The sequence below is a fragment of the Pimephales promelas genome, chromosome 3, assembly GCF_988280905.1.
Source record: "Pimephales promelas chromosome 3, fPimPro1.hap1.1, whole genome shotgun sequence".
Taxonomy (NCBI): domain Eukaryota; kingdom Metazoa; phylum Chordata; class Actinopteri; order Cypriniformes; family Leuciscidae; genus Pimephales; species Pimephales promelas.
Window position 1 is genome coordinate 37555358 of NC_142771.1, and position 27788 is coordinate 37583145.

Genomic DNA, 27788 nt, shown 5'->3' on the forward strand with positions numbered 1-27788 from the left:
GTTTGGCTCTAGATGAAAATATTAGAGGATGTTGCGCCGAAAGATTATTACATGACCCTGAGCGCTTGTTATGTGTACCACTCCGTTGTTTTGGGACTGTTTACACCTGGTCATCACTTCGTGCGATTTCTGGGATAGGATTGCTAGACCAGGTCTGAATGGCCTTTGAGACGGATTTGAATCCGATATCAGGAGCTGATCTGGACTGCATTCCCAACAAAATTGGACAAGTCTACATGCATCTGGTTATTGGACCTACATATGTAAATTTTATTGTAAAGTAAAACTTTACATTGTAAAGTTTACACGCAAACTACCACAAATAAAACTGAAAGTAAAGCCCAAACATGGACAGAATTGAGTCATAAAAACTGAATTTACTGTATAACGCAGAATTTCACGTATTGAATGGTTAAAATTCTCTGAACTCGTAATTACGATGTTTTTGACTCCACTAGGACACATAAACACAGCAGTAAAGTGACTCTCCTTCACCAGGAATGAGGAATCTGCTTTACACACACCCCTGTTTGTTTGGTAACATTACCAGAAACATAAATCGGCGCATATGGGCAACAGTTTACAAGACGCTGTAACAAGTCTCACAGTAAACATAGCTAGGCCTACAATATTCAGTGCATAGTATACAATATATTCACCTTACTACTGTAAATTGTCATCACTATACTTTTTTTACGTAATTGCAAAATTTGTGAACTTTATTACAATTTTTTTTTCTGCCCAAACACGGACGGAATTGAGTCATAAAAACTTTACTGTGTAAAGCAGAATTTACCTCATTGGTTTATTCATGTGCTCTGAACTCATATTTACAATGTGTTTGACTCCACTAGGACACACAGCAGTAAAGCGACTCTCCTTCACCAGGAACGAGGAAGCTGCTTTACACACACCCCTGTTTTACACACGTCACTCAAACACACAAGCAGAAAACCATTTCAACTCCTCAGTTCAGAGAAACAGAAACTCGAGTGTTGTTGAGCTGTTGTGTGTTTGTGTCTCTGTATTCAGTAAAATGGCAGAAGGAAGAATTTCAGTGGATCAGAAGGAGTTCATGTGTTCAGTGTGTCTGGATCTCCTGAAGGATCCAGTGACTATCCAGTGTGGACACAGTTACTGTAAGATCTGTATTACAGACTGCTGGGATCAGGAGGATGAGAAGAGCGTCTACAGCTGCCCTCAGTGCAGACAGACCTTCAGTCCAAGACCTGCTTTAGCTAAAAACACCATTCTGGCTGAACTGGTGGAGAAACTGAAGAAGACTAAACTTCCTGCTGACTGTTACGCTGGAGCTGGAGACGTGGAGTGTGACGTCTGTACTGGAAGAAAACACAAAGCCGTCAAGTCCTGTCTGGTGTGTCAGGAGTCTTACTGTCAAACTCATTTTGACCGTCATGAGGAACTTTTCTCTCGTAAACCACACAAAGTGATTGATGCCACTGGACGACTGCAGGACATGATCTGCCGTAAACATGATAAAGAGCTAGAAATGTTCTGTATCACTGATCAACAGTGCATCTGTGTGCGGTGTAAAGAGTATGAACATAAAAACCACAACACTGTATCAACTTCAGCACAGAGGACAGAGAAACAGGTATGAACTGAGAGAGATTGATCACGCAGAAATGAAAGTGTCTTTATTTACTCACTCATTTATTCATGTTGGTCCAAACCGACTTGAGACTGGGTTTCTTCTGTGGAATATAAAAGGTGATATTTTGAAGAATGTCTCATTTATTTTAGTTTATGCTTTGAAAGTCAAAGAGTAAAAAAGTGTCAAGCTCCAAAACGTGGAAAAATCATAAAAGTAATCTAAACAACTAGTGGTTAAAGAAAGAAGTGCAATTAATTGTATTGACATGCACTTGTGCTGTACTTCAAATTAAAAGTGTATATAAAAAAACTGTACTTGCAGATAATATAATATTAAATTAAATGAAAGACCACTTAAGTGCACTTAAAGAGAGTCAATTTGCATAACTGTTTCATAAGTACACTTTCTAAAGTACACTTTTTATAATATACGTAAAATTAAAGTTTTACGTAAGTTTTATTTTAAAATACATTTCAATATTTAATATTTCAATTTAACTCAATATAATTATGAAATTAGATTGTATAGGGGAAAGCGGGGCACAACCTAACGCATTTTGGTTTTGGCTAAATTAATTAAAAAATAATTAGGTTAGATTAACATTTTTTTTACACAACGAGGCAACATACACATCTCTGCTACAAATGAACACTTAAAGTTTTTTTCTAGGACCTACCATTTCCATACAGTTGGACTGAAAGTGACAGAAGTGCAAATGTTACAACTTACCCCATATACGGGGTTATAACAGACAGAGGGGTTAGTTGTAACACTTGTGTGTAACACACATAATTCACTATTATTTTATTTGTATAGTTTGATATTGTTTGTGCATCTGTATAGACAGATATCCATACATACATCCCTCATCCAATCATCCTTCTATTATGGATCAATATCATAGATATAGAGACATATAAAAGAGCTGCACAGTTTTGCAATAAATAATAACAAATAAAAGTATAAAATATTGTAATTGCAATTAAATTAGATTTGTGTGTGGCAGCTGCATTGTAAAATTATTATTATTAATAATAATAATAACAACAGTAATACTAATACAAATGAGCTTAAAATAAAAATTTTAAGGGTTTATTGCATTAAAAACAGGCCATATTTTTAATAAATAAACAAGTGATCAAAGCATAGTAAACTAAATTTTAAACATTTTAAATTCCAACATTGTTTGTGAAAGTCCAACAAAGTTAAATTTATAAATAATACTCAAACCTGAAAAGTTGTGTGGCTCCGTTTTCATTTGATTATCATTGTACACTTGGCGGCTTGTTTGTAACACTGTGCTACAACTAACCCCGATGTGTATTACATATTTTAACCCTAGTTAACAGTCGCTAGGAATTGCTGACATGTTCCAAAACGGTGCTATGTTCGAGCAAACAAGACAGTGATTTAGGCAATATAAAGTTAGATTTAGAAACGTATACACCCAACTCAGAAACCGAAAAAATTTATGATGAAAAAATTTACTTTCATGGTGTCAAAACACTCTTTGTCCAGTATCTTCACGAAATATTAGCAAAACTTTCCGCAAATTCGCAGGAGACCGTCTTCTGGCAGCAAGAGAAAAATAGCGTAAACACAACCTGCGTGTGTCACATGTCTGTCCTGTCTTTGTTATGCACATGAGTGTTTGTTATGTTGGGCCATGTGCTTTTGTTATTGTCTGTTCCCTCCCCCTTGTTATCTGAGTATTGGTTTATTTGTCCCACCTGTTATTATCGTTACCCTCCTTATTTGCCTTCCTATTTAATCAACCTGTGTTTGCTGTCCTGTGCTCGTACGTTGTTTATAGTTTCCGTGTTAGTTGGAGGAAGTCTGTACCGGTCCTGTTTTGCCTTGTCTTTAGTTCTTTATTCATTGGATTCTTTTGTTGGTTTATTTATTTCATGTTTTCTTTATTAAACATCATCTATTCACTCTGCACTTGAATCCTTCATCAATTTTCCTCAATCCACCGTGACAGAACGTACGAGCCAATGTGGATTCAGCGGAGCGAACTCTCTCCTGAGGAGAGAGAGAATGAGATTTCTTTGTTCAAATACCTCTCCATGTGTTTTCAAAGGAATGAGGATAGGAGGGCAGCAGAGTCTTCCTCACGGGTCTCATCAGTAAGGAAGTCAACATCTCTGGATCCGTCAAGCGTGGGGACTTCAGGAATGGTTTTAGACAGCCCAGAGTCTACACACATCCGTCAGAAAAGACGAAGGAGGAAAAGGAGACCTGCGCCTGCTCAGTCAGAAACTGTGCACGGTATGTTCGCCCAGTGAGAGATTGCTCACGTCCTGTCTGCCCAGCGAGAGACTGTCCACGTCTCGTCTGCCCAGCGAGAGACTGTCCACGTCTCGTCTGCCCAGCGAGAGACTGTTCACGTCTCGTCTGCCCAGCGAGAGACTGTTCACGTCCCGTCTGCCCAGCGAGAGACTGTTCACGTCCCGTCTGTATCCCTGAGCTGGGACTATCTGGATCGTCTGATTAAGACGTTGGAGAGACCTGTCCCTGAGCCGGTGCCTGTCCCTGAGCCGGTGCCTGTCCCTGAGCCGGTGCCTGTCCCTAAGCCAGTGCGAGAGCCTTTCCCTGAGCCGGTGCCTGTCCCTGAGCCGGTGCCTGTCCCTGAGCCGGTGCCTGTCCCTGAGCCGGTGCGAGAGACTGTCCCTGAGCCGGTGCCTTTCCCTGAGCCGGTGCCTTTCCCTGAGCCGGAGCCTGTCCCTGAGCCGGTGCCTGTCCCTGAGCCGGTGCCTGTCCCTGAGCCAGTGCGAGAGACTGTCCCTGAGCCGGTGCCTGTCCCTGAGCCGGTGCCTGTCCCTGAGCCGGTGCGAGAGACTGTCCCTGAGCCGGTGCCTTTCCCTGAGCCGGTGCCTTTCCCTGAGCCGGTGCCTTTCCCTGAGCCGGTGCCTTTCCCTGAGCCGGTGCCTGTCCCTGAGCCGGTGCCTGTCCCTGAGCCGGTGCGAGAGACTGTCCCTGAGCCGGTGCCTGTCCCTGAGCTAGAGCTCATGTTGGTTCAGGACCCAGCGTTTTTGTCTGTGTTTGTGTCTGTTCTTGTGACTGTGTCTGTTTTAGTGTCAGTTCCTGAGCCGGCGCCTGTTCCTGAGCCGGAAGCAGAACCAATGCCTTTTCCTGAGCCGGAGACAGAGCCAGTGCCTGTTCCTGAGCCGGTGTCTGTGCCCTGGCCGCCCGAGGGGTCTGCACCGCCCTGGCCACCCGAGGGGTCTTCACCACCCTGGCCACCCGAAAGGTCTGCTCCGCCCTGGCCACCCGAGGAGTCTTCTCCGCCCTGGCCACCCGAGGGGTCTTCTCCGCCCTGGCCACCCGAGGGGTCTTCTCAGCCCTGGCCACCCGAGGGGTCTTCTCCTCCCTGGCCACCCAAGGGGTCTTCTCCGCCCTGGCCACCCCGAAAGGTCTGCTCTGCCCTGGCCACCCGAAAGGTCTTCACCGCCCTGGCCGCCTGAGGGTTCTGCTCCGCCCTGGCCGCCCAAGGGTTCTTCACCGCCCCGGCTGCCTGAGGGGTCTTCACTGCCCCAGCCGCCTGATGAACTTTGTATTTCGCCCTGGCTGCCCGATGGACTTTGTGTTTCGCCCGGGTCTCCCAGGACTAAACGCTTTGTCCCTCCCGTCCCGCCCTGGTCTGTCCCTCCCGTCCCGCCCTGGTGTTTCCTTCCGGTCCCACCCCGGTTTTATGGAGCGTCTGGTAGCCGCTCCATAGGGAGGAGGTAGTGTCACATGTCTGTCCTGTCTTTGTTATGCACATGAGTGTTTGTTATGTTGGGCCATGTGCTCTTGTTATTGTCTGTTCCCTCCCCCTTGTTATCAGATTATTGGTTTATTTGTCCCACCTGTTATCATCGTTACCCTCCTTATTTGCCTTCCTATTTAATCAACCTGTGTTTGCTGTCCTGTGCTCGTACGTTGTTTATAGTTTCCGTGTTAGTTGGAGGAAGTCTGTACCGGTCCTGTTTTGCCTTGTCTTTAGTTCTTTATTCATTGGATTCTTTTGGTTTATTTATTTCATGTTTTCTTTATTAAACATCATCTATTCACTCTGCACTTGAATCCTTCATCAATTTTCCTCAACCCACCGTGACCGCGTGTCCCTGAGAAACGTAAAACGTACGTAAAAGGTCCGTGTTACATTTAGCCCCGCGTTAGGTTGTGCCCCGCGCTCCCCTACTTAAATACTATTTAAGTGGGTCAAAATGTCACTCTTTAGTTCAGCCAATAGCTTTATTTTTACATTTAAACTACAATATTTAATTTAATAGCTATTTACATTTCTGAAAACATTACATTCAGTTCACACTTATTTCACCATTATAGTAGTATATTATTTCCAAAATAAGTACACTTTTTAAAAGGGCCAGAGTTTGATTCACAAATTAAATCGAATCATTGATAAACTCATGTATGTGGAGCCCAAATCAAATATGATGACATCAGAAACATCAAACTTCACTGGTGTTTGTGTCATGACATCATGATGTTTAGTCATGTGACTGTGACGTGCAAGAACCAATGAGGTTTGATGTTATTGGCGTGTCACCATATTTTAAACAACTGAGACGTTCTTCTAAATATCTTCTGTTGTGTCTCACAATAGAGAGAAAGTCATACAGGTTTGGAGCGACTTGAGGAAGAGTAAATGATGACAGAATTTAAACTTAAGGGTGAAGGATTCATATAAAACTGGACACTGATGAAATAATGTTGACATTTCAGTTGTCATTCGCTGTCATTGGTTTGTCCTCCAGAAACAGCTGAAGGAGACGCAGATGAAGATCCGTCAGAGAATCCAGCAGAGACAGAAAGATCTTCATCAGCTGAGAGAGGCTGTGAAGTCTCATAAGGTGAGTCTGGAGAAGAAGAGAAGTGTGAGACGTCTCAGTTTGGACTCGGTCAGTCCTGCTGAACTCACTGTGTGATTGTGATGTGTGTGTAACAGCGCTCTGCACAGACAGCAGTGGAGGACAGTGAGAAGATCTTCACTGAGATCATCCGCTCCATTGAGAGAAGCCGCTCTGAGGCGACACAGCGGATCAGAGATCAGGAAAAGACTGCAGTGAGTCGAGCTGAAGGACGACTGGAGCGACTGAAGCAGGAGATCAATGATCTGAGGAGGAGAGACGCTGAGCTGGAGCAGCTTTCACACACACAAGATCACATCCAGTTCCTGCAGGTAACAGAGATCTAGGAGAACAGGATCATAGTGGACTTGAGCAAGATCCTGCTATGACAGCTTCCCGCAGTGTCTACCTGCCGGTAGAACATGTTTGTGGAATGTTCTTCATGGTAGAGGTGTTTAACTTGTGTATGTTAGTGGTACAGTGTAGTGTGCATGTAGTGTAGTGCATGTACTGTACGTATGCTGTATGTATGTCAGATCTGTCTCAGTCTGTTTTGCTCCCCCCTTTGCTTGATGGCTTAGCTTTGATGAGCTTGTCACATCTTTGCCTTGGAAAGGGATCTTCTGTGATCTACTGGGGGTCAGTCCAGTAAGGCAGGAAGTTCTCTGGCAGACATTGGGAGGTGGTTTGGCCTGGATGCGTGAAGCTGTAGTGCAAAACGTGGTCTCCCTTGTTGCCTTCCTCTTGTGATTCCTTCTGGTGGTGACAGACTTTCTGACTTCTGTGCTAACTGTTGTGGCTGTAGCACACAGATGGTTCTTGAGTTTGGAGCTTGTGGTGTGATGGGTAACCAGGGTGGTGTTTCTGGTACCTCTGGGTGTTTGTCAGTGGTTGACTGTGAGAGGCCACTTTGTTCTGTGTTCTTGTAGAACAGGTGGATGTCTCAGGAAGGTGTGCAAGGTGATCACTGGTCTTCTGTGTTCAGCTTGTCTTTGAAGAACACTTGCAGTCGACTCAGTAGTCGCTCCATGTCTTCTGAGGGGAGACTGCCGTCTTCTTGGACACACTCAGTGTGGTGTGGAGGTGGGTTTTGTTGTCGCTTACCCACATAGAATGCTTTTGGATGCACTCGTTGATTCCAGTTGTTTCCCTCTGGTGGGTCCCATGACTTTTCCACGTGGTTGGAGTGGTAGCTGTCGTTAGCATGGGAGTAGCATTCTCTGTGCTCCTGATGAAGGACTGTGGCGTTGTCATGCCACTGGGTGTCTTCCAGTGCAAGGCTTGCGTCTTGACTGATGGAGTTTGACACTGTGGATGTTTTCAAACCTTTCTTTGAAGTCATCTTTTGTTTGATGTAGGCCTTGTGTGTCAGGTCACGTAGCTGTTGAAGCGCCATGGTGACTGGGCAGGCCATGATGCCGAGATGACGACTCAGTCCTGGGTGCAGGTTTCTCAGGAAGAGGGTTTTGAAGTTCAGATCCTCTTCAGATTCAGGTTTGCTATGTGCACCGAAGTAGGCTTGTCGGAAACGGTGATAATAGGCTTGGGGAGTCTCTTGACGACCTTGTTTGGTTTCCAAGGCGACTAACACACCGTGTTCTGACTCTGGACTTGTAAATTCTTTAATCAGGATCTCACGTAGCAGCTGGTAGTTTGACTTGACATGAGCAGGTTGTCGGTCTAGGATGCTTCGTACCTCTTAAATGGATGAGGATCTGAGGAGGTATAGAATGTCTCTGTCAGTCATATGGGATCTCACCTCTAGGAGGAAGTTGATATCTTGGAGGTAGGCCTGGATGCTGTGGCCCTCCATGGAGTTCGGGTCAAACTGGGTGATGTTCTTAGCCAGCTGGTTGAGATCTTTGAAGGTCATTCCGGGTGCAGCTTTGGAGTCTGGCTGGATGATCTCTCTTTGTTTGTCGACAGGGAAGAGTTCTGTGGTGAAGGCCGGTGACGTTTTGGGGTGTGGCCATTCACTTCTTCCGTAGGATGACAGTTCTTGGATGGAGGACTCTGTTCTGCTCAGCAGTGATGATGCTGAGGGAGGTCTCTCCCTTCTTGGCTCTGGTTTCTGTGTAAATACATGTTGGAGTTCATTTCTGACCGCGTAGAGCTCGTCGTTGGCGTCGTCTCGCTGTTGGGTGAGATGGTCAATTTCAACGCTGCACCTTTGCAGGTGGTCTTCCAGAGCAGTGAGTTTAGAGTTCTTACTTTCAATATCAGCTTTGGCTTTCTCTAGCTGATGTTCAGCAGACTGGAGTTGGTTTTCCAGGTGCTTCTGGACAGTCTTTAACTCTTGTTTGTCACGTTCAGTGACTGCAAGGGCTTCTTGGAGCTTGTCAACTTAGGTCTTTGTTTCTTGCTCCGCTTCGGACACTTTGAGCTGGTCTTTGCAGTGTTGGTTGTGCATCAGCTCTCTCAGGAACCCGGTGGTCTTGAGGTCGTCCTGGACTTTCACTTCCAGCTTGTCTATGCGGCTTTGGGCACGCGTCAGCTCCTCCTGAAGGTGGGTGACGTGCTGGTGGCTTAGGTTTAGCTGGGCTGTGAAGGCATTGCTTAGGGAACAGGTTATTTTGGTTAGTTCCACATGGCTTTGGTTTTGGCTTTGGTCAGGAATCTTCTCAGAATTATTATTATTATTAAAAATAATAACAGTTCAATTGTCTTGGGTGTGAGGCAGTCTGTAATGCCTCTGAGCCAGGCGTCCACATCTTCCCGTTGGGCAGTGGGGTTTGTAGTCCACGACATGTTGGCACGCTTGGTGAAGAGACTGACACAGATCTGTGTGGTATAAGCCTATATGTGGTTGCACGGCTAAGTGTAGTTTCAGTAAGTGTGCACCAATAGTGAAGTGTCGTGATGACTTAGTGTTGGTCTAAGTGTACACAGTGAGGTGAGTGATGTGAAGATCTCGTCACTCAACTGGGTAAAGGAAAGAAAAAGAGAGAGGTTAAAACAAATCTCAGATGGAAATAGCTTTTTTTTTCAATGGGAGAAAATATTTTTATATTTTAAATATATATATTTTTATTTTAATATATTTATATTTTTATATATATTTTATATTTTTATATATTTTATAATATTTAAATATTAATATCCTATCACTGGAAAGCTGGTTTCAACTCGTGATGTGAGGACTTCGTCACTCAACTGAGTAAGAGAAGAAGAGAGAAAAGTTAACAACCAATTTCAAATGAGAGAGAAACGAAACAAAAAGGAAATTATTAACTAGGGAAAGTAAAAATTTCTCATAAATGTTTCTATCAATGACAATCTGTTTCCAGAAAGGTAAACAATATTACTGTTTATGTTTGCAATGAAAAATAATACAATAATAATGCTGATACCTCTTTTCTGAGTTTGACAGGATTGACACACACACCTTCGGTTGGACCGCTTACAGCAGGGCTTACAGCAGGGATGCTTTGAAGATGGAGTTTGCTCAACACTTGTCTCTGTTAATTAATCTTGGATAAGATGTCAAAGTTTAAATTGCGTTTACAAATGCAGGGAGAGAAAGAAGAACGTAAGAGGGTTTGATTAAAAATCAAATACCTAATAATCTGTTTGTTGGGAAAGATTATCTTTGTCTCTTTTTAGAGTTGGTTGATGGTTCTTCCAGGTTTGTTCCCGACAAATGTGCAAAATTAGATGGAATAAAGCAGGACAGAATAGGAAAGACGTGATGAGGAGGGAATGAAGCAAGGAGGTTGGATCCCGCTACCTTTAGATCTACTACGAGTATAGAATTGATAGTTGATGAACAACTAAACACACAAATAAACTTTGTAAAAGACGATTGTCTCTGGTTTATTTGAAACTCGTATGGAGATGGTAATGTCTCCTATTGAAGCGTCACGCAAATTAGTTATTCCAATATAGTGGTTAAGTTTATAATCAACAAGACGAAAGGATAAAACGCAATGACAATAATAAGCAAATCTGAGTCTAACACTATTTTTGTAATAGTAATAATAACTTTCAAATTTTAACTTTCGGAGTTCTTAAGTTTCAAAACTAATTCACCTAAAGTGATTAGATCTCAAAGAGAAATGTAAAAATTATGAAAATTATGCAATTAGAATTATTACAAAAATAAATCTAGAAATCATTAGAAATGATCTATCTAGAAAAAGTAGAATTTAAATTTGGTTTAATATTTCCTTGTTCTTTAAAATCAAATTAGAAATTTGACGATTAATAATCATAAACCAGCATTTTCTTTTTCAAGTAAAATGCAGGTAAAATAATTAATAAAAGTAAATCAATATTTTCCTTTCAGGAAAAATTGATAACTTTAAGAAAAGTGTGAGAAGGTTAAAAGAAGAAAAACTAGAAAAGATCGATAGGTGTCTAACTGGTTAAATCACTTTAACGTTGTTCAAACAGACACAATAGCTAAGCGCTGGGGTTAGTATTGGTAATAGTAACTGATGCTAAAGGCTTTAGCACAGGCCTCAATGCAAACAACCGCTCAGCTTTAGCTTAGCCTAGCTTAGCTTAGCGTTTGTTTGGTTTGTTTACCCCGAGCGAGTTGGGTCAGAGTTCACCCGGAAGTGTTGATTAAGACTTCCGTGTCACGATAGCAACTAAAACGATCAAGCGAACGCTAGTGCGCGAACCGTGAATTGCAGTTGGTAAGCAGTTTGTTAGAGTTCCATGCAATGTGAGCGCATTTCAATGTTCACAGAACATGTACAGCAACAATCGATCATATTACGGGAAATGTCGGCGCATTTCACACTGTTCAAATAAAATACACCACTCGTAGCTGGGTTTACGACGTGGGGCTTCACTCAGTTTGTTGAGAGTGATAACTTTAAGCACGCGGCGGTGCGCTGTATGAGAACAATGATGATCTCGTCTCTGTCTTTGTGCAGGTTTAGTTTCACACAAAGCAACAGGGTCTAACTTGTTGCAATTTCAAAACAAGCTTTACTTGGACAAAACTTAAAATAAGTCCTATTCAATTACACTCGGACACGCGCAGTGTTTACACGATAAATAATTGAACAGACATACACAGAAAAGCATTAACTGTTTATCACGGGGATCATGGATAGTGGGACACGCACTGGTGATCAAATAAAATAAACAGATAAGCATTAAGTGTTTATCACAATGGAACACGCACTGCGATCAAACAAATAAACAGATAAGCATTAAGTGTGTATCACAGAGATCACAATGGAACACGCACTGCGATCAAACAAATAAACAGATAAGCATTAAGTGTGTATCACGGAGATCACAATGGAACACGCACTGCGATCAAATAAAATAAACAGAAAGCATTAAGCATTTATCACGGAGAAAAGCAATGGAACACGCACTGCGATCAGATAAATAACTTTAAGGCTTTTATGACTAGATTCGACAAGGAACACGCTTGACGCTCTGTCAGGAAAATATTTTAACTTACAGGGTTAGTTTAATTACTGCAGTTTGATCTCGTTCAGCTTCTCTGACTGATATAAACACACACACACAACGTTATAGCTCTTTGAAAGACTCTGGAACACGCAGGTATCTCAGCTATAACGAGGAATTTCTGGAAATAAGGAACACGCTTAATTCCTACCTTATTGTAGTGTGAGGTCTTATATCTTATGCAGGTATAAAGAAAACAAAATAGGCGACAGACTAGACTTCTCAGCTTTCTCTGGGAGCTCACTCACAGACAACAACAGCAGCAGCAGCAGCAGCAGCAGCAGCTTTCAACGTGCGCGCGGCGCATACGTCACACACAGACTCGCGGAGGTTCGGATCTTGCATCCGCAACAAAAAATGAAAAGATCATTTCTTGATATATGTTCACAATTTAGGTTGAACTGCCCGCATTCTCCACCAAAAATATGTAGCAGATGCAACATATAATAATATACATAAAATGTATTAAAGGGGGCCGAAGGCCAATTTAGCTCAAAGGGAAATGATTAATTGATTTGCAATGAATCTATGGAACCGAATCACTAAACCGAGCAAATGACTCGTTTGGAGTTCATTTGAACGGGCCGTAATTTGCAAGGATATAAATTCCAAATCTATAGTGAAACACTATGTCTTAGCAAGGTAACTTTAGATCGAACAGTACAAGACATTAAATGTGCAAACACGACACAAGGCAATTATCTTTTCAAATATATGGGGACAAGACTTTATTAGCTATTCTAACCACAAAACTAAGGTCTAAACATAATCACGCACACACACATTCATACAGTCGCGAAGAGGGAAGAGTGAGTTGGAAAGAGTGAGAAAGTTTCAACTTTCTATATGCACGTAAGACATGACCTGAAAGGACCACCAAGCATTAATTTGAACCTTCGTTTCTTAGAGAGGTTATTCAATTTACATTAAAGCACCAGTTCAGCTAAGAGTCTGGAGTACTTGCTTGTGTCTTTGCGTGGCTTAGGGGATTCCTTTGTTGCGTTGCATCGGTTTCCCGGCCGGGTCCGTTGCGTGGTTGGTTGTCTTTGAAGTGCAGGGATGGAAGTTCCTGGGTTTGCCGGTCACGTGTGACTAGCAGCCGAATGAAAAGTCTTTACGATTTCGAAGTGCGTTGCGGAGAGCCATTTAAAACGAAGCTTTGCAGCAAACTTAACTTTGAAACGAGACTTTTACGAAAAAGGAAATAAAGGAAAGAAATGAAAGTAAGACAAGTCGGATGGCTTGACTGAGCTGAATTGTAACCCTGATCTTGATGGGTTATTCGTCTGCTGGTCGGATTTGGTCTAGTCGATGTAGAAGCATGTGAACACGTTCTTTGTTTCAGAGATAAGCACGAACAGAACACTCTTGCGGGTTTTAGAGAGAGGCACGAACTTAACAGTTACAGAACTGAACGAACTGAACTGAACACAAAACAAAAAGTCTTGTTCCTTTGTTCGGATCTTTAACTTAAACTCTAGTCCAATCTCCTAGAAACTTCTGGCCAATTGGAGGCGGATCTACTTCTTGCTTATCATAATTTATGCATGGTCTGTGAGCTGGTCTCCAGCACTTAGCAGAGAGAGACAAAAGACCATAGTTTAAACCTTATGATTATTATAATCATAAAACAAAACATTTTATGCAGAATTCAATCAAGCCATCTTTTAAATTACGAGAATACGATTCGTTTAAGATTAAACGAGGCATTCACACTTCTAATGGTTGTATGACAATTACAAGAGTTATTAAGTAACATCAATTACATGATTAATATGTGATCTAAGCATAATAACACATGAAGTGTAGGAACAACAAGAATTATGATTGGTTATAAGTCCAAGAATTGTTCTGTGGTATGGTGAGTTTATATGATTTTATGCGTGAGATCTCAGAGAGATCTCAACAGTGAGGTCGTGGTAGGTTCAAGGAGTAGGGGTAGAGGAAAGGTGTTCTGTGTCACATCTCTGTCAGGGGATCAAAGGGGTCTTTGTTGTGAGCCTCTCGTTCCACCATTTTGGAGCCGATTTGTCTTAGTAAAACATTAACATATTGACACGTTCGTCCTGTTTAGTGCCCATCTCTTGGGCCTGTGGGGCAATAAAAGTCCTTATCTGCAGACGGCATGGAGCTGTTCCGTGACTCTGGAATGTGGGCTCCAGAACTTTGGAGTGTTGAATCCATGTGAATTAATCCCATGAGAGATTAATTTGATTAAGTTGTGTTTGATTCGCCTCGATTCTCTACAGTGGAGATGATGAGTTTTGATTTCTGTTTTCTGTAGAGTTTCCAGTCTCTCTCAGCTCCTCCTGAATCTACAGACAAACCCGACGTTCCCTTCGGTTCTCTCTCCTCTTTTGATGGCGTGAGAGAATCTGTCCGTCAGCTGAGAGACAAACTGGAGGATTTCTGCAAAGAGGAGATCAAGAAGATCTCAGACGGAGGTAAAGTCCTGCGCCTTGTTTATACACACGTGTGAGAAAGAGCCCAAATCTGAACAATCGGATGAACGGATCAATCCGATGTGTGTGTTTTATAAATGAAGCCCCTGGAGATTATTCATCAGCTCTCAGAAATGAGTCCATCATCTAATATCATACAGCATTATATTAGAAATGAATGTATTTGATCTTGTCATTTCTCTTCACACTGTTCATGTCTGTTTATTTCCACAGTTACTTTCACCAACATGAATCCCAAGACCAGGAACGACTTCCTACAATGTGAGTCACTAGAAAACAAGCAGAAAAACTCACTGAGTGTGTTCATGTTCTTCCTGTAAAAGGAGAAATAAATCATGATAGAAGAGTTTTATAATTGATCATGTAAATGAGGATTTGCTCAGGATATCTGATCATCTGTACTGAGACACTGATGATACATTGAACATTGAGTCATGAAGAGTTCAGAGACATTAAAAGATCAGACAGATTCATAATTCCTGTTTCTGATGTGTTTTCTCTCCATCAGATTCCCATCAGCTCACTCTGGATCTGAACACAGTGAATAAACACATCAGTCTGTCTGAGAGGAACAGAGTTATTACTCGCAATGACACAGAGCAGCCGTATCCTGATCATCCAGACAGATTTGATGTGTATCCCCAGGTGTTGTGTAGAGAGAGTGTGTGTGGACGCTGTTACTGGGAGATTCAGTGGACTGGGAATGGTGTGTTTATATCAGTGTCATATAAGAGCATCAGCAGGAAGGGAGAGGGTTATGAGTGTGTGTTTGGAAATAATGATCAGTCCTGGAGTTTGTTCTGCTCTTCCTCCAGATACACATTCAGACACAATAAGATACACACTCCTCTCCCTGTAAAGTCCTTCAGCGGAAGAATAGGAGTGTGTGTGGATCACAGTGCAGGAACTCTGTCCTTCTACAGCGTCTCTGACACAATGAGCCTCATCCACACAGTCCAGACCACATTCACTCAGCCGCTCTATCCTGGGTTTCTGGTTTATTCTGGATCATCAGTGAAACTGTGTTGATGTTTCAGAACAGATATAGAGAAATTTTACCCATAATACTTTGAGCTATATGACAAATAAGTAACAGTGAGATATTACAGACTCTTTTTTTAATTTTCATGAATAAAGCTGAACTTCTGCTACTGAAATAACACGTCATAATAAATGTGTGTATTACAGTTTTTTCAATTGCTAACAAGCATCGGTCGATACTGAAGACCCAGAAGTCTCTGCCAAACTCAATCATTTTTCACTTCTTTCACACAGAATGCATTCAATGACCACATTTCATAAAAAAAAATCCATGAACACTTTTGTCATTCATACTTCACCACCATCTGCAAAACACAATATATTCACAGCAGATTTCTCCAATGCTAACACATGCTTTCAAAACTGATAAAAGCTAATTGAAATCAGAATGATGGCAAACTCTGTGCATTTCTGCAGAGATTATAATGAGATATAAAATATTAGCACAATATTTACAATGAAATTAAATGATAATTATTGCAAACACAACTATTACTATTAGTCCTATTTTTAGGCTATTTCTGTCACAGACTAGAAGGACACAGATGGATGAGTATGAAGCAGGTTTATTGAAACAGGTGATATGGTCAAATAGCAGGTGGGTATATTAGAGAAAGTTCAGTAATGGAGCGGGAAACAGTCTGATAATGGATCTCTTATCTTGAGCAGGACTGGAAGACGGAAGAGCTGTGGCAGCGGACGGATGACCAGGAGAAGACCGGGGACCAGGAGCGGATGAGGAGCAGATGAGGCTTGAAGCTAGCGGGTAAGTATTCCTTTTGCAAGTAGCTGTGTAGCGGGAGTCTGTAGCCGATGTGTCGACGAGACCAGACGGTGAGTGACTGTGAGGAGTGAGTTTATAAAGGGAGGATGATTGGGACGGTGATTGATGCGGACAGGTGACAGTGATTAGTATGCTGGGGAGCTGGAACGAGTGGGCGGAGTGAAGGGCTCCGGGGTGCTGGACGATCTGGATGAGTGGTATGGAAGTCCTGGAGTAAAAAGGGATCCAGAATGTCCTCCCGGTTGACCCAGCATGTCCTCCCCGTTGACCCAGCATCTCTCCTCAGCACCGAATCCCTCCCAGTCCACGAGGTATTCCAAGCGGCCGCCCCGTCGTCGGGAGTCGAGGATTTCATGGACTCGGTAGATGTTGTCATCCTCTGGATCCGCAGGAGGAGGGGGAACCTCCGCAGCACCAGACCCTGGGGAAGAAGGAGTGAGAGGGTTAGTGTACGGCTTGAGCAAGGAGACATGGAAGGTAAGTGCGATACGGTAGTGAGCGGGGAGTGCCAGCCGGTAGGTGACGGGATTGATCTGCCTCTGTATCGCGAAAGGACCGAAATATATCTGGGACTCAGCTTCCGACAGGGCTGTCGGAGACGGATGTCCCGGGTGGAGAGCCAGACCAGTTGTCCAGGAAGATAGTGAGGGGCGTCGGTGCGGCGACGGTTGGCCTGGTTCTGGTGTCTCCGAACAGCCCGCTGGAGGTGAGTATGAGCTGAGTCCCAGACTCTCTCGCTCGTCTTGAACCAATGGTGGACTGCTGGGACGTCAGATGGTTCTCCTGACCAGGGGAATAGTGGAGGCTGGTAGCCGAGTATGCACTGGAAGGGGGTGAGTCCGGTTGTGGTTTGTCGGAGGGAGTTCTGTGCATACTCGGCCCAGGGCAGGAAACGGCTCCAGCAGTCCTGGTGGTCGTGACAGTATGACCGTAGGTATCTCCCGATCTCCTGGATCTTCCGCTCAGTCTGGCCGTTTGACTGGGGATGGTATCCCGAAGTGAGGCTGACGATCACACCCAGAAGGTTGAAGAACGCTTTCCACACTCGAGAGATGAATTGGGGTCCTCGATCGGAGACGACGTCCTCGGGGATTCCAAAGTTTCGGAATATGTGTTGGAACACAGCCTCTGCTGTTTCAAGGGCTGTTGGTAAACCTGGAAGGGGGATTAGTTTGCACGCTTTGGAGAAGCGGTCCACTACTACCAGGATGCAGGTGTGGTTGTTAGACACGGGCAGGTCGGTGACGAAGTCCACTCCGAGATGAGACCAAGGTCGAGTGGGTATAGGGAGTAGAACCAGCTTGCCTTCTGGGAGTCGACGGGGGACCTTGGCCATGGCACAGACTGAGCATCCTTTGACGAACCGGGAGACATCCTGGGCCATGCCCGGCCACCAGTAGCGCTGTTGGATGAGCGAGAGAGTGGATTGGCTGCCTGGGTGTCCAGAGCCCGGAGAGGTGTGTACTGAGTCCATGAGGGACAGGCGTAAACGGGTTGGGACATAGACCCGTCCCTCTGGACCTCCCGGCGGAGCAGGTTCGAGCTGGGTGGCTTCGGCGATGTGGTCATCCATACTCCATTGGATGGGGCTGACAACCACGGCTGGAGGGAGAATGGAATCGGGCTCCGAAGGAGGTGTCTCGGGCTGGAACAGACGGGAGAGAGCATCTGCTTTCACATTCTTTTCTCTGGGGCGATAGGTGACTGAGAAATTGAAGCGAGTGAAGAACAGGGCCCAGAGGGCTTGACGGGGATTGAGTCTCTTAGCATCTCGGAGGTACTCGAGGTTACGGTGGTCAGTGATCACTGTGAAAGGGTGTTGGGCTCCCTCCAGCCAGTGCCTCCATTCCTCCAACGCTAGTTTGATTGCCAGTAACTCCCGGTTGCCGATGTCATAATTCTGCTCTGCCGGGGACAGTTTCTTGGAGTAGAAGGCGCATGGATGGAGTTGAGGTGGATTCCCCTGCCGCTGAGAGAGAACCGCTCCTACCCCCGAGATAGAGGCATCCACCTTGACGAGGAAGGGTACGGCGGGGTCTGGAAGGGCCAGGGTAGGAGCGGAGCTAAAGGCTGATTTCAGGTCTTGGAAGGCTTGGGTAGCTCGGGTGTTCCAGGATAGAGACTTGGCCCCGCTCTTGAGTAGGTCGGTGAGTGGGGAACTGATGGAACTGAAGTTCTGGATGAATCGGCGATAGAAATTTGCAAATCCCAGAAAACGTTGAAGTTCCTTACGGGTGGTGGGTTGTGGCCAGTGGAGAACCGCTTCCACCTTCCTCTGGTCCATGGTGATTCCGTGTGGTGTGATGACTTACCCGAGGAATTGGATGGTGCTTTGGTGGAATTCGCATTTCTCCAGTTTGAGGTAGAGATGATAATCTCGAAGTCGTTGGAGCACTGTCTGCACGTGGTGGATATGGGAGGTCAGATCGGGAGAGTAGATGAGGATATCGTCGATATAAATGACGACAAACTGACTGAGGAGATCTCGGAATATTTCATTCATAAAACCTTGGAAGATGGCGGGTGAGTTGGACAATCCGAAGGGCATCACGAGATATTCGTAGTGCCCTGCGGGGGTGATAAAGGCGGTTTTCCACTCATCTCCTTCCCGGATCCGGATGAGGTTGTAGGCACTACGAAGATCTAGCTTGGTGTAAATGGATGCCCCTCGGAGCTGGGACCAGAGGAAGAGGATAGCGGAATTTAACAGTAGCTTGGTTAAGGATACGGTAGTCAATGCAAGGGCGCAAGCCTCCATCCTTTTTTCCCACGAAGAAAAAGCTCGAAGCGGCAGGGGAAACAGTGGTGGTCGAATGAATCCGTGGTCGAGAGCCTCCTGGATGTACTCCTCCATGGCCTTCTGCTCCGGGATGGACAGAGGGTAGATCTTACCTCGCGGTAGGACCGCCCCAGGCAGCAGGTCGATCGCGCAGTCCCATGGCCGATGTGGAGGTAGGGTGGTAGCTTGACGTTTATCGAAGATATCCTGGAACGCCCGGTAGGGAGAGGGGATCTCAGGAGGAAGTTCCACTGGTGGGCTCTCCACGGAGGTGGTGGAGAGCGGAACTGGCGGAGTGGTGGAATGAACGGGGGTTTTCGTCACAGATGACAGACAACGCCGGAAACAGTCCTCACCCCACCGTAGGATCTCGCCGGTGGACCATTGAATATGCGGTGAATGGGTCTCCAACCAGGGGCGTCCCAGGATGATCTCAGCCGTAGAGCCCTCCAGCACCAGAAAAGATATCTCTTCCTTATGGAGCCAGCCGATCTCTAACCCCAGGTCGGGACTACGATGTCCAACCCGGCCGCGTCCTAGTGGTTGTCCCAGAATGGTTTGGACTTGCAGTTTATGAGGGATGGTTCGTTGTTTGGTTTGTAGCCGGTTTAACGTGGACAGAGCGATGAAGTTGGCCGCTGATCCGGAGTCGATCAGCGCCTGAACTGAAATGGAACGGTTCAGATAAGTGACAGTGGCCGCAGTGAATTTCAAGGAGGAGATGGGCAATGGTAATTGGACCGTACTCACAGCGGGTCGGGGTGGATGAACGGGGCAGGAGGCGAGCAGATGGCCAGAGGCTCCACAGTATAAACACAGACCGCTGGTGATGCGACGATTTCTCTTGGACACTGGCAGGCGAGTGGTACCGACTTCCATCGGCTCTGGTGCTGGAGGACTGTGGTGGCGGGGCGCTGGACGAGGAGTTGGAGGTGCAGGGCTGTCGAGCTGGCATGCAGTGCGTCGCTGATCGATGCGAATGGATCGCTGGATGATGCTCTCAATACCAACGTTGTCGTCATAAATCGCGAGCTGGAGGCGGATATCAGGATTTAGACCATGACGGTTGGCGGTGATGAGAGCAGACTCAATCCAACCGAGAGTAGCGGCGAGGGTGCGGAATTGCAGTGCATGTGAAGCGACGGACGATCTCCCTTGCCTCAGACGGTACAGCTGATCTTGGACCGAGATGGAATGTGCGGACTGCGAGAACACCTCGGTGAAGTGGCCGGAGAAGGCGGTGAATGTCCGAGTGACAGGACCTCGATCCTTCCAGAGGGCATGAGCCCAATTGAGCGCACGACCTCGCAGGAGAGAGATGAAGATGGCTACTTTCGTGGGGAAGGATAATGGATTCATCTCCATGTAGAGCTCGCACTGCAAGAGAAAGCCGCTGCACTCCTCCTCCTCGCCAGAGAAGGGCGCTGGTTGGGCCATGGGACTGGCAGAGGCAGATGGGGAAGAAGTGGTTACAGTGGATGTGGCGAGTGCTGGAGCGCTAGTCCGGGGAATGGTAGGAGAAGGTGGGTTCGGAGTAGCGTTGGTGCTCGGGGTGGATTGCTGCATATTGTTGGTCTGGTCTTCTGTCACAGACTAGAAGGACACAGATGGATGAGTATGAAGCAGGTTTATTGAAACAGGTGATATGGTCAAATAGCAGGTGGGTATATTAGAGAGAGTTCAGTAATGGAGCGGGAAACAGTCTGATAATGGATCTCTTATCTTGAGCAGGACTGGAAGACGGAAGAGCTGTGGCAGCGGACGGATGACCAGAAGAAGACTGGGGACCAGGAGCGGATGTGGAGCAGATGAGGCTTGAAGCTAGCGGGTAAGTATTCCTTTTGCAAGTAGCTGTGTAGCGGGAGTCTGTAGCCGATTTGTCGACGAGACCAGACGGTGAGTGACTGTGAGGAGTGAGTTTATAAAGGGAGGATGATTGGGACGCTGATTGATGCGGACAGGTGACAGTGATTAGTATGCTGGGGAGCTGGAACGAGTGGGCGGAGTGAAGGTGTCTGGTGCTGACGCTGATGGATCTGTGACAATTTCGTTCTAATGTTAGCAAATTCACAAGATTTTTTTGCCCTAAGATTGATATCATCCAAGTATCTGGAATATAATACTACTAAAACAACTTGTCTTTTCTATGAAGTAATGATACAAGCACAGAGACATTTATAATCAAATAAATCATTAAATTGGACTTTAGGCCTTGATATTAGAGGTACTACCCCAAGGAAAGCCAAATTTTGAGCAAACAGGCCCAGATTTCTATTAATTCATGTGCATATTTGCTTCTATTTCTTAATAGATTAGGTTAGTATATAAAACTAGAAATTGTAATGTGTAATTGTAAATTGTAAGCATGGAAAAAAAATCCTGTTTGCATGTAAAATGTTTCTTGAGGGCTCGATAAAGTGTCACACTACTCTACAAAAGTCTGTATACACACACTACTGTGCAAAAGTCACACACTACTGTGCTAAAGTCTTAGCCACTTTAGTATTTTCACCCCCCACAAATAGTTTTAGGCCAGCTATTTATATATTTTGCTGTAGTGTGTCCGCTTACATTTGCAAACATTAATTTTGTCATTAATGGTAATAATCCAGCAAGTTTTTTGGTTTTTCCTCAAGGAGTGACAAGAGCCGGTATAATCTGATCTCTAATCAAGCCTGTCCGTGATTACATGAAGAAACAGAGAAAACGGAGAAAGACTAAATGCAGAAGAACTGCAGCAATGTCTCCAAGATGTTTGAAACCTTCCTGCAGAGCTGCAGTACTGTGAGACACTTTAGGCACTTGTGTAAAAATGCTGTAAAGTGAGGATGCTTTCCAAAATAATGTCATAAATAGATTTGATTTATCAATTAGCTTCTATAAACTGATATTTGGTGTAACCACGCTTTGCGTTTAAAGCAGCTGTTGTCCAGGTAGACTTGCACATAGCTTTTCAGGAATATTTCTTCAAGAGTCTTGGAGACGTTGCCGCAGTTCTTCTGGATTTAGTATTTTTTTCTGTTTCTTCATGTAATCCCAGATGGACTCGATTATGATGAGATCAGATCTCCGTGTGGAGCATATCGGCTGTTGACAGACTCCTTATGCATATAAAAATCTCACTGGATTATTAGAATGGAAAAATACATATAAACTGATATTTCCTACTGACACTACAGCAAAATATATAAATAACTGTCTTAAAACCGTTTTTAAAATACAAATCTTGCGTTGGAGATCTCCTACGCTTTCTTTCTCTCAGAATATACATTGTTGTACATCTCCACATTTTTTCAATGATTCTCAAACGATGATTCAATCTCTTTAAATCCCTCCTTTCCGCTACATGCTCTGCTCTGATTGGTCGACCGCGTAAAGCATTTACCATAACTGAAGTTCAGCTCTGGAGGCTACCTCAGTCTTCAGCAATTGTATTCATATGCTGATATATATGCTGATTGGTTTATTCATGTGCTTGGAACTCGTATTTACAAAGTGTTTGACTCCACTAGGACACATAAACACAGCAGTAAAGTGACTCTCCTTCACCAGGAATGAGGAAGCTGCTTTACACACACCCCTGTTTTACACACGTCACTTAAACACACAAGCAGGAAACCATTTCAAAGTGTTTAGACTCACTGAACTCACTGTGTGATTGTAATGTGTGTGTAACAGCGCTCTGCACACACAGCAGTGGAGGACAGTGAGAAGATCTTCACTGAGATCATCCGCTCCATTGAGAGAAGCCGCTCTGAGGCGACACAGCGGATCAGAGATCAGGAAAAGACTGCAGTAAGTCGAGCTGAAGGACGACTGGAGCGACTGGAGCAGGAGATCAATGATCTGAGGAGGAGAGACGCTGAGCTGGAGCAGCTTTCACACACACAAGATCACATCCAGTTCCTGCAGGTAACAGAGATCTAGGAGAACAGGATCCTGGGAAATGGACCATTAAAAATGAGCTGATTGTGTGAAAGTGCTGGATTGAAGCGAGTCACTGAAGAGAAGTCAAGTCTACAAGAGCCGCACAGATCTGATATAGTGCAGGTTATTGGCTGAAGTGTGAAAATGATGAGTTTTGATTTGTGTTTTCTGTAGAGTTTCCAGTCTCTCTCAGCTCCTCCTGAATCTACAGACGAACCCGACGTTCCCTTCGGTTCTCTCTCCTCTTTTGATGGCGTGAGAGAATCTGTCCGTCAGCTGAGAGACAAACTGGAGGATTTCTGCAAACAGGAGATCAAGAAGATCTCAGACGGAGGTAAAGTCCTGCGCCTCCTTTATACACACGTGTGAGAAAGAGTCCATGAAAGAGCCGGATGAACGGATCAATCCGGTGTGTGTGTTTTATAAATGAAGCCCCTGGAGATTATTCATCAGCTCTCAGAAATGAGTCCCTTATCTAATATCATACAGCATTATATTAGAAATGTCTCAGAAATGAATGTATTTGATCTTGTCATTTCTCTTCACACTGTTCATGTCTGTTTATTTCCACAGTCACTTTCACCAACATGAATCCCAAGACCAGGAACGACTTCCTACAATGTGAGTCACTAGAAAACAAGCAGGAAAACTCACTGAGTGTGTTCATGTTCTTCCTGTAGAAGGAGAAATAAATCATGATAGAAGAGTTTTATAATTGATCATGTAAATGAGGATTTGCTCAGGATATCTGATCATCTGTACTGAGACACTGATGATACATTGAACATTGAGTCATGAAGAGTTCAGAGACATTAAAAGATCAGACAGATTCATAATTCCTGTTTCTGATGTGTTTTCTCTCCATCAGATTCGCATCAGCTCACTCCGGATCTGAACACAGTGAATAAACGCCTCCGTCTGTCTGAGAGGAACAGAGTTATTACTGACACTGACAGACAGCAGCCGTATCCTGATCATCCAGACAGATTTGAGTGTTATCTTCAGGTGTTGTGTAGAGAGAGTGTGTGTGGACGCTGTTACTGGGAGATTGAGTGGACTGGAAATTATGGTGTGTTTATATCAGTGTCATATAAGAGCATCAGCAGGAAGGGATGGGGTGACACAATAAGAAACACACTCCTCTCCCTGTAAAGCCCATCAGCAGAAGAATAGGAGTGTGTGTGGATCACAGTGCAGGAACTCTGTCCTTCTACAGCGTCTCTGACACAATGAGCCTCATCCACACAGTCCAGACCACATTCACTCAGCCGCTCTATCCTGGGTTTTGGGTTGGTTATAAATCTTCAGTGAAACTATGTTGATGTTTCTGAATGTGGCGGAGGGATATATGCCACCGCCTTGTGGGGGAAATATTTAACACTATGCTTAGAGCTGTCGCGATAGTCAATATATCGACTTATCGCACGATATATGGAAACCAGTGCGATCATTTTTGGTGCCGCGATATATTGCAACAGATAATTTGTTTTACTATTAAGAATAATAATTAGATTCATTTTTACAATAAAATAAATGTCATGAGCATTTTAGTTGATCGCGCTTCCTCTGTCATCTTGTCTGCACGCGTCCACCACATACACACAGGGAGAGAGCGGACACCGGCAGGTTAAGAGTAGGCGTGAACCAAAACTGCATTTTAAAGTGTTCTCGTGACATCTACAGCGAGCCAGACAGTTAGGAAGAACGAGTCCAACATGGAATTAATTGATTTCAAAGCCACAATCTTCAGCTCCGGTGTGGGAACATTTTGCCTTTAAGCCGAACGAGAGAGAAGAGATAAACGTGAACGAGCGGGTATGTCGACTGTGTTTTAAAACAGTCGCAACGCGACGAGGCAACACAACAAACTTAAAATCGCACCTAAAACATAACCATCCCACCCAGTGTTTCAACCTGGGAACAACAACAGCAGCTGGAGTTGGAGAGGGGCCTTCTTCCAGACAGTTATGTTGCAGATGCATTTTCCCGTCCCGACAGTGCAAATATAGCAGTAAACGTGACAGCGCGAAATAGCGCACACTCACGGATAGCGTAACTCTCAGTGTTGGTAAATTTCACTTTCTACACGAACTAGTTCAAAGTTCAGTTCACACATTTTAAAATGAATTAGTTCAGTTCATAGCTCATACTTCAAAAAAACTAGTTAATTTATAGTTCTTTTTTCCATGTTGTGAGCTTTTTTCATTAGGCTGTTATTGTCACAGCCCATACAACCACAGACAACAATTATTTTATCGACGGCCAGTTTGCGCAGAAATGTGAGATTTTTTTTCCCATCCGCACTGACCTCATAAAATCCGTTTAAATGATCATACATCTCCTCACTCGCTGCTTTGTTGACAGTGTTGTGCAAGTTACTTCCAAACTGTAATACATTAGGTATTACTTGTTACTGTTATTTAAAAGTAATTCATTACCTTACAATGTTACTGTCTCAGAATTGTAATGCGTTACATTACTCATGTATTACTTTTGAGTTACTTTCACCAAAAGAACTAAGTAGAACTTAACTTTCGGGCTGTAACGATATGCAATATGAAACCGAAATCGCAATTCGCCACACGACTCAGATCCACAAACCTACAGAATCGCGACACACCTCTTCCAACTCCAGCGTTATTCTCCTTACCGTCCATATCCACTGCTGCCTTATCTTTAAATTAGGCTATTAGTATCATTTTAAGTTAACATTATAAAATACGTAGACCTACACCACAAAACTAGTTGAGGATAAATTATTTAAAATTGGGTCCAGCATTATGGACATGACATTTGCAGTCAAAACTTGAAATAAAAATTCTCAGAAAATACATGTATTGAAACGTATATAGGCTACTTCCTTAAAGGACTCCAGACATTAGACAAATATCAGTCTGTTTTATTTTTAATATTAGGGAAAAGACACACATTCATGCGTGACAAAAAAATAGGAGGCAAAATATATTTTTTGTAATTCTGTTAATTATACTGCGCAAATCGGATGAGGAAGGGTTGGCTCTCCAGTCTCCATAGAACTTAAAATATTCATTTTATTTTAGTTTTCGTGTTCGCATTTATGAGGAAAAAACAATGTTACAGACGCGACCGCTCTGAACTGGCACTAAAAGACTGCTTTAAAACTTTCACATAGTCTGTTGCCTTTAAGAAGTAAAAGCAGACAATACACTGTAATACAACTGTAATACAAGCCTCACTGAACATGTAACGAGTAAAATATTACTGAAAATTGATTAGTAATGCCTTACACTACTGCGTTACAGCAAAAAGTAATATGTTACTGTAATGTATTACTTTTGTAATGCGTTACTCCCAACACTGTTTGTTGACGGTGGCCGCGGCGCGGTTGGTGTTGCCAGATTGGGTGTTTAAGGCTTGTTTACGTGTGTTTTAGCCGGGTTTTCGCCTGGAAGGCTCTATACAAATCGGCACCCTATTGTACGAAGGTAAGAGTTTAAACTGATAGAGCGTGCATTCGCAGACATACACCAGAATGAACGCGTTCATCAGGCAGTAATACAGTACATTCTTCAGTTCACTCAAATATGAACGCGTTCAGGCACTACACTACTATTTAGCCAAAGAGATGCAGCCATTATGCACGGTCGAAAAACCAGCATTTAAAAATATGAAATGTCCTGTTGATGCATCTGTGCCTTTGTGTGAGACACTTTAAAAGTTTAAATTGACATATTTCTTTGTTTTGATCTAGTTTTTGATACCTGAAACTTTTTTGTTAAGAATGTGTATTTATTTAGGCCTACTTGTTTTATTTATTTAGGATATATTTTTTGTACACAATGTCTAAATATTGAATAGAATGAGAATAAATGTTCTTTGAAACAGTGTACTTTCATTATAATGCTATTATATTGTCATAGGTAATCAGTGGCATAAAATGGTCTGAAAATGACAATATCGTTTATCGCAATTAATTTTGGTGCAATATATCGCACAACAAAAAGTAGTTATCGTGACAGCTCTAACTATGCTAAGGAAGACTGAGTGAGCAACAGGATCCTAGTCCCCCCACCCAATGCTTTTAGTCTTAGTACAACTGATAACCCTGTTGTGTGTGGTGTCTATCCTGCTGCAATGTGTAATGCTCAAGAGTCGGCAAGGTGGGCTTCAGGATTTACTCAATACACGGCAGCCACCTGAAGTGTGTATATGTAGAAAACTCAGGAGTTAAACCTAGTTGACTGCAAGACCCGCCCTCCCCAGATCTAACAGGATAGGTAAGACGCCCCCACTCCTTAGCATAAATGACTCAAAATTAGCATAAACAGTTTTAGTTTAATAAACAAAAATAAATATTTGTTTGTTGCACAAACTAAAATGATTCTGTTTGCTTTGTTTTCACAGGAAATGTAAAACAATTTCAAATGCAGATCAATAAAAGTGAAATAAAAATGTGGAAAATAATAAAAACAGAAAAATCAACAAATGTTTCAGCTTCTGAACAATCAGTTTCACTTTCTGTAAATAGACTGAAACGTTTCACAGTTCACTCAACCTTTCAAATGAAGTTCACTTGATTCGCTTAGAGTTCACTTCAATTAGGCTCAAAAATCCAAGATCCGATTTAAAAAAACCAGGAAAGGAAAAAGTTATATTCAGTCCATTTATGAGTCCAGGGCAAAAAATTCAGTTTGTGTGAACAAAACAAAGTCTATGAATCCCTTTGCAGGAAAATTCACTGATTACAGTTCCAGCAAAAACAACTGCACGATTGAACGATTCAGTTCTGATGACTCACTGACAGAATTATAGTTTGCTTACCAGTGTTCAGAAGGAAAAGAAGAAAATAATGTACATCACCACTCTTGGTTAGTGAATGAGGTGCTGAATGATGACCAATGGATGGCAGGGT

General features: G+C 43.7%; 1 pseudogene across 1 annotated transcript; it reads left to right on the top strand.

Annotated features, from left to right (window-relative positions):
- Positions 1-939: 939 nt before the first annotated feature.
- On the top strand, positions 940-26515 carry LOC120464500 (uncharacterized; annotated as a pseudogene). Its single transcript, XR_016151198.1, has 17 exons — positions 940-1615; positions 6379-6474; positions 6570-6803; positions 14189-14348; positions 14580-14627; positions 14875-15421; positions 16478-16668; positions 16779-16897; positions 18110-18242; positions 18444-18611; positions 19829-19902; positions 20340-20483; positions 20702-20769; positions 22645-22882; positions 23072-23231; positions 23471-23518; positions 23766-26515. The product of XR_016151198.1 is annotated as an uncharacterized LOC120464500 (transcript).
- The last annotated feature ends 1273 nt before the right edge of the window (positions 26516-27788 follow it).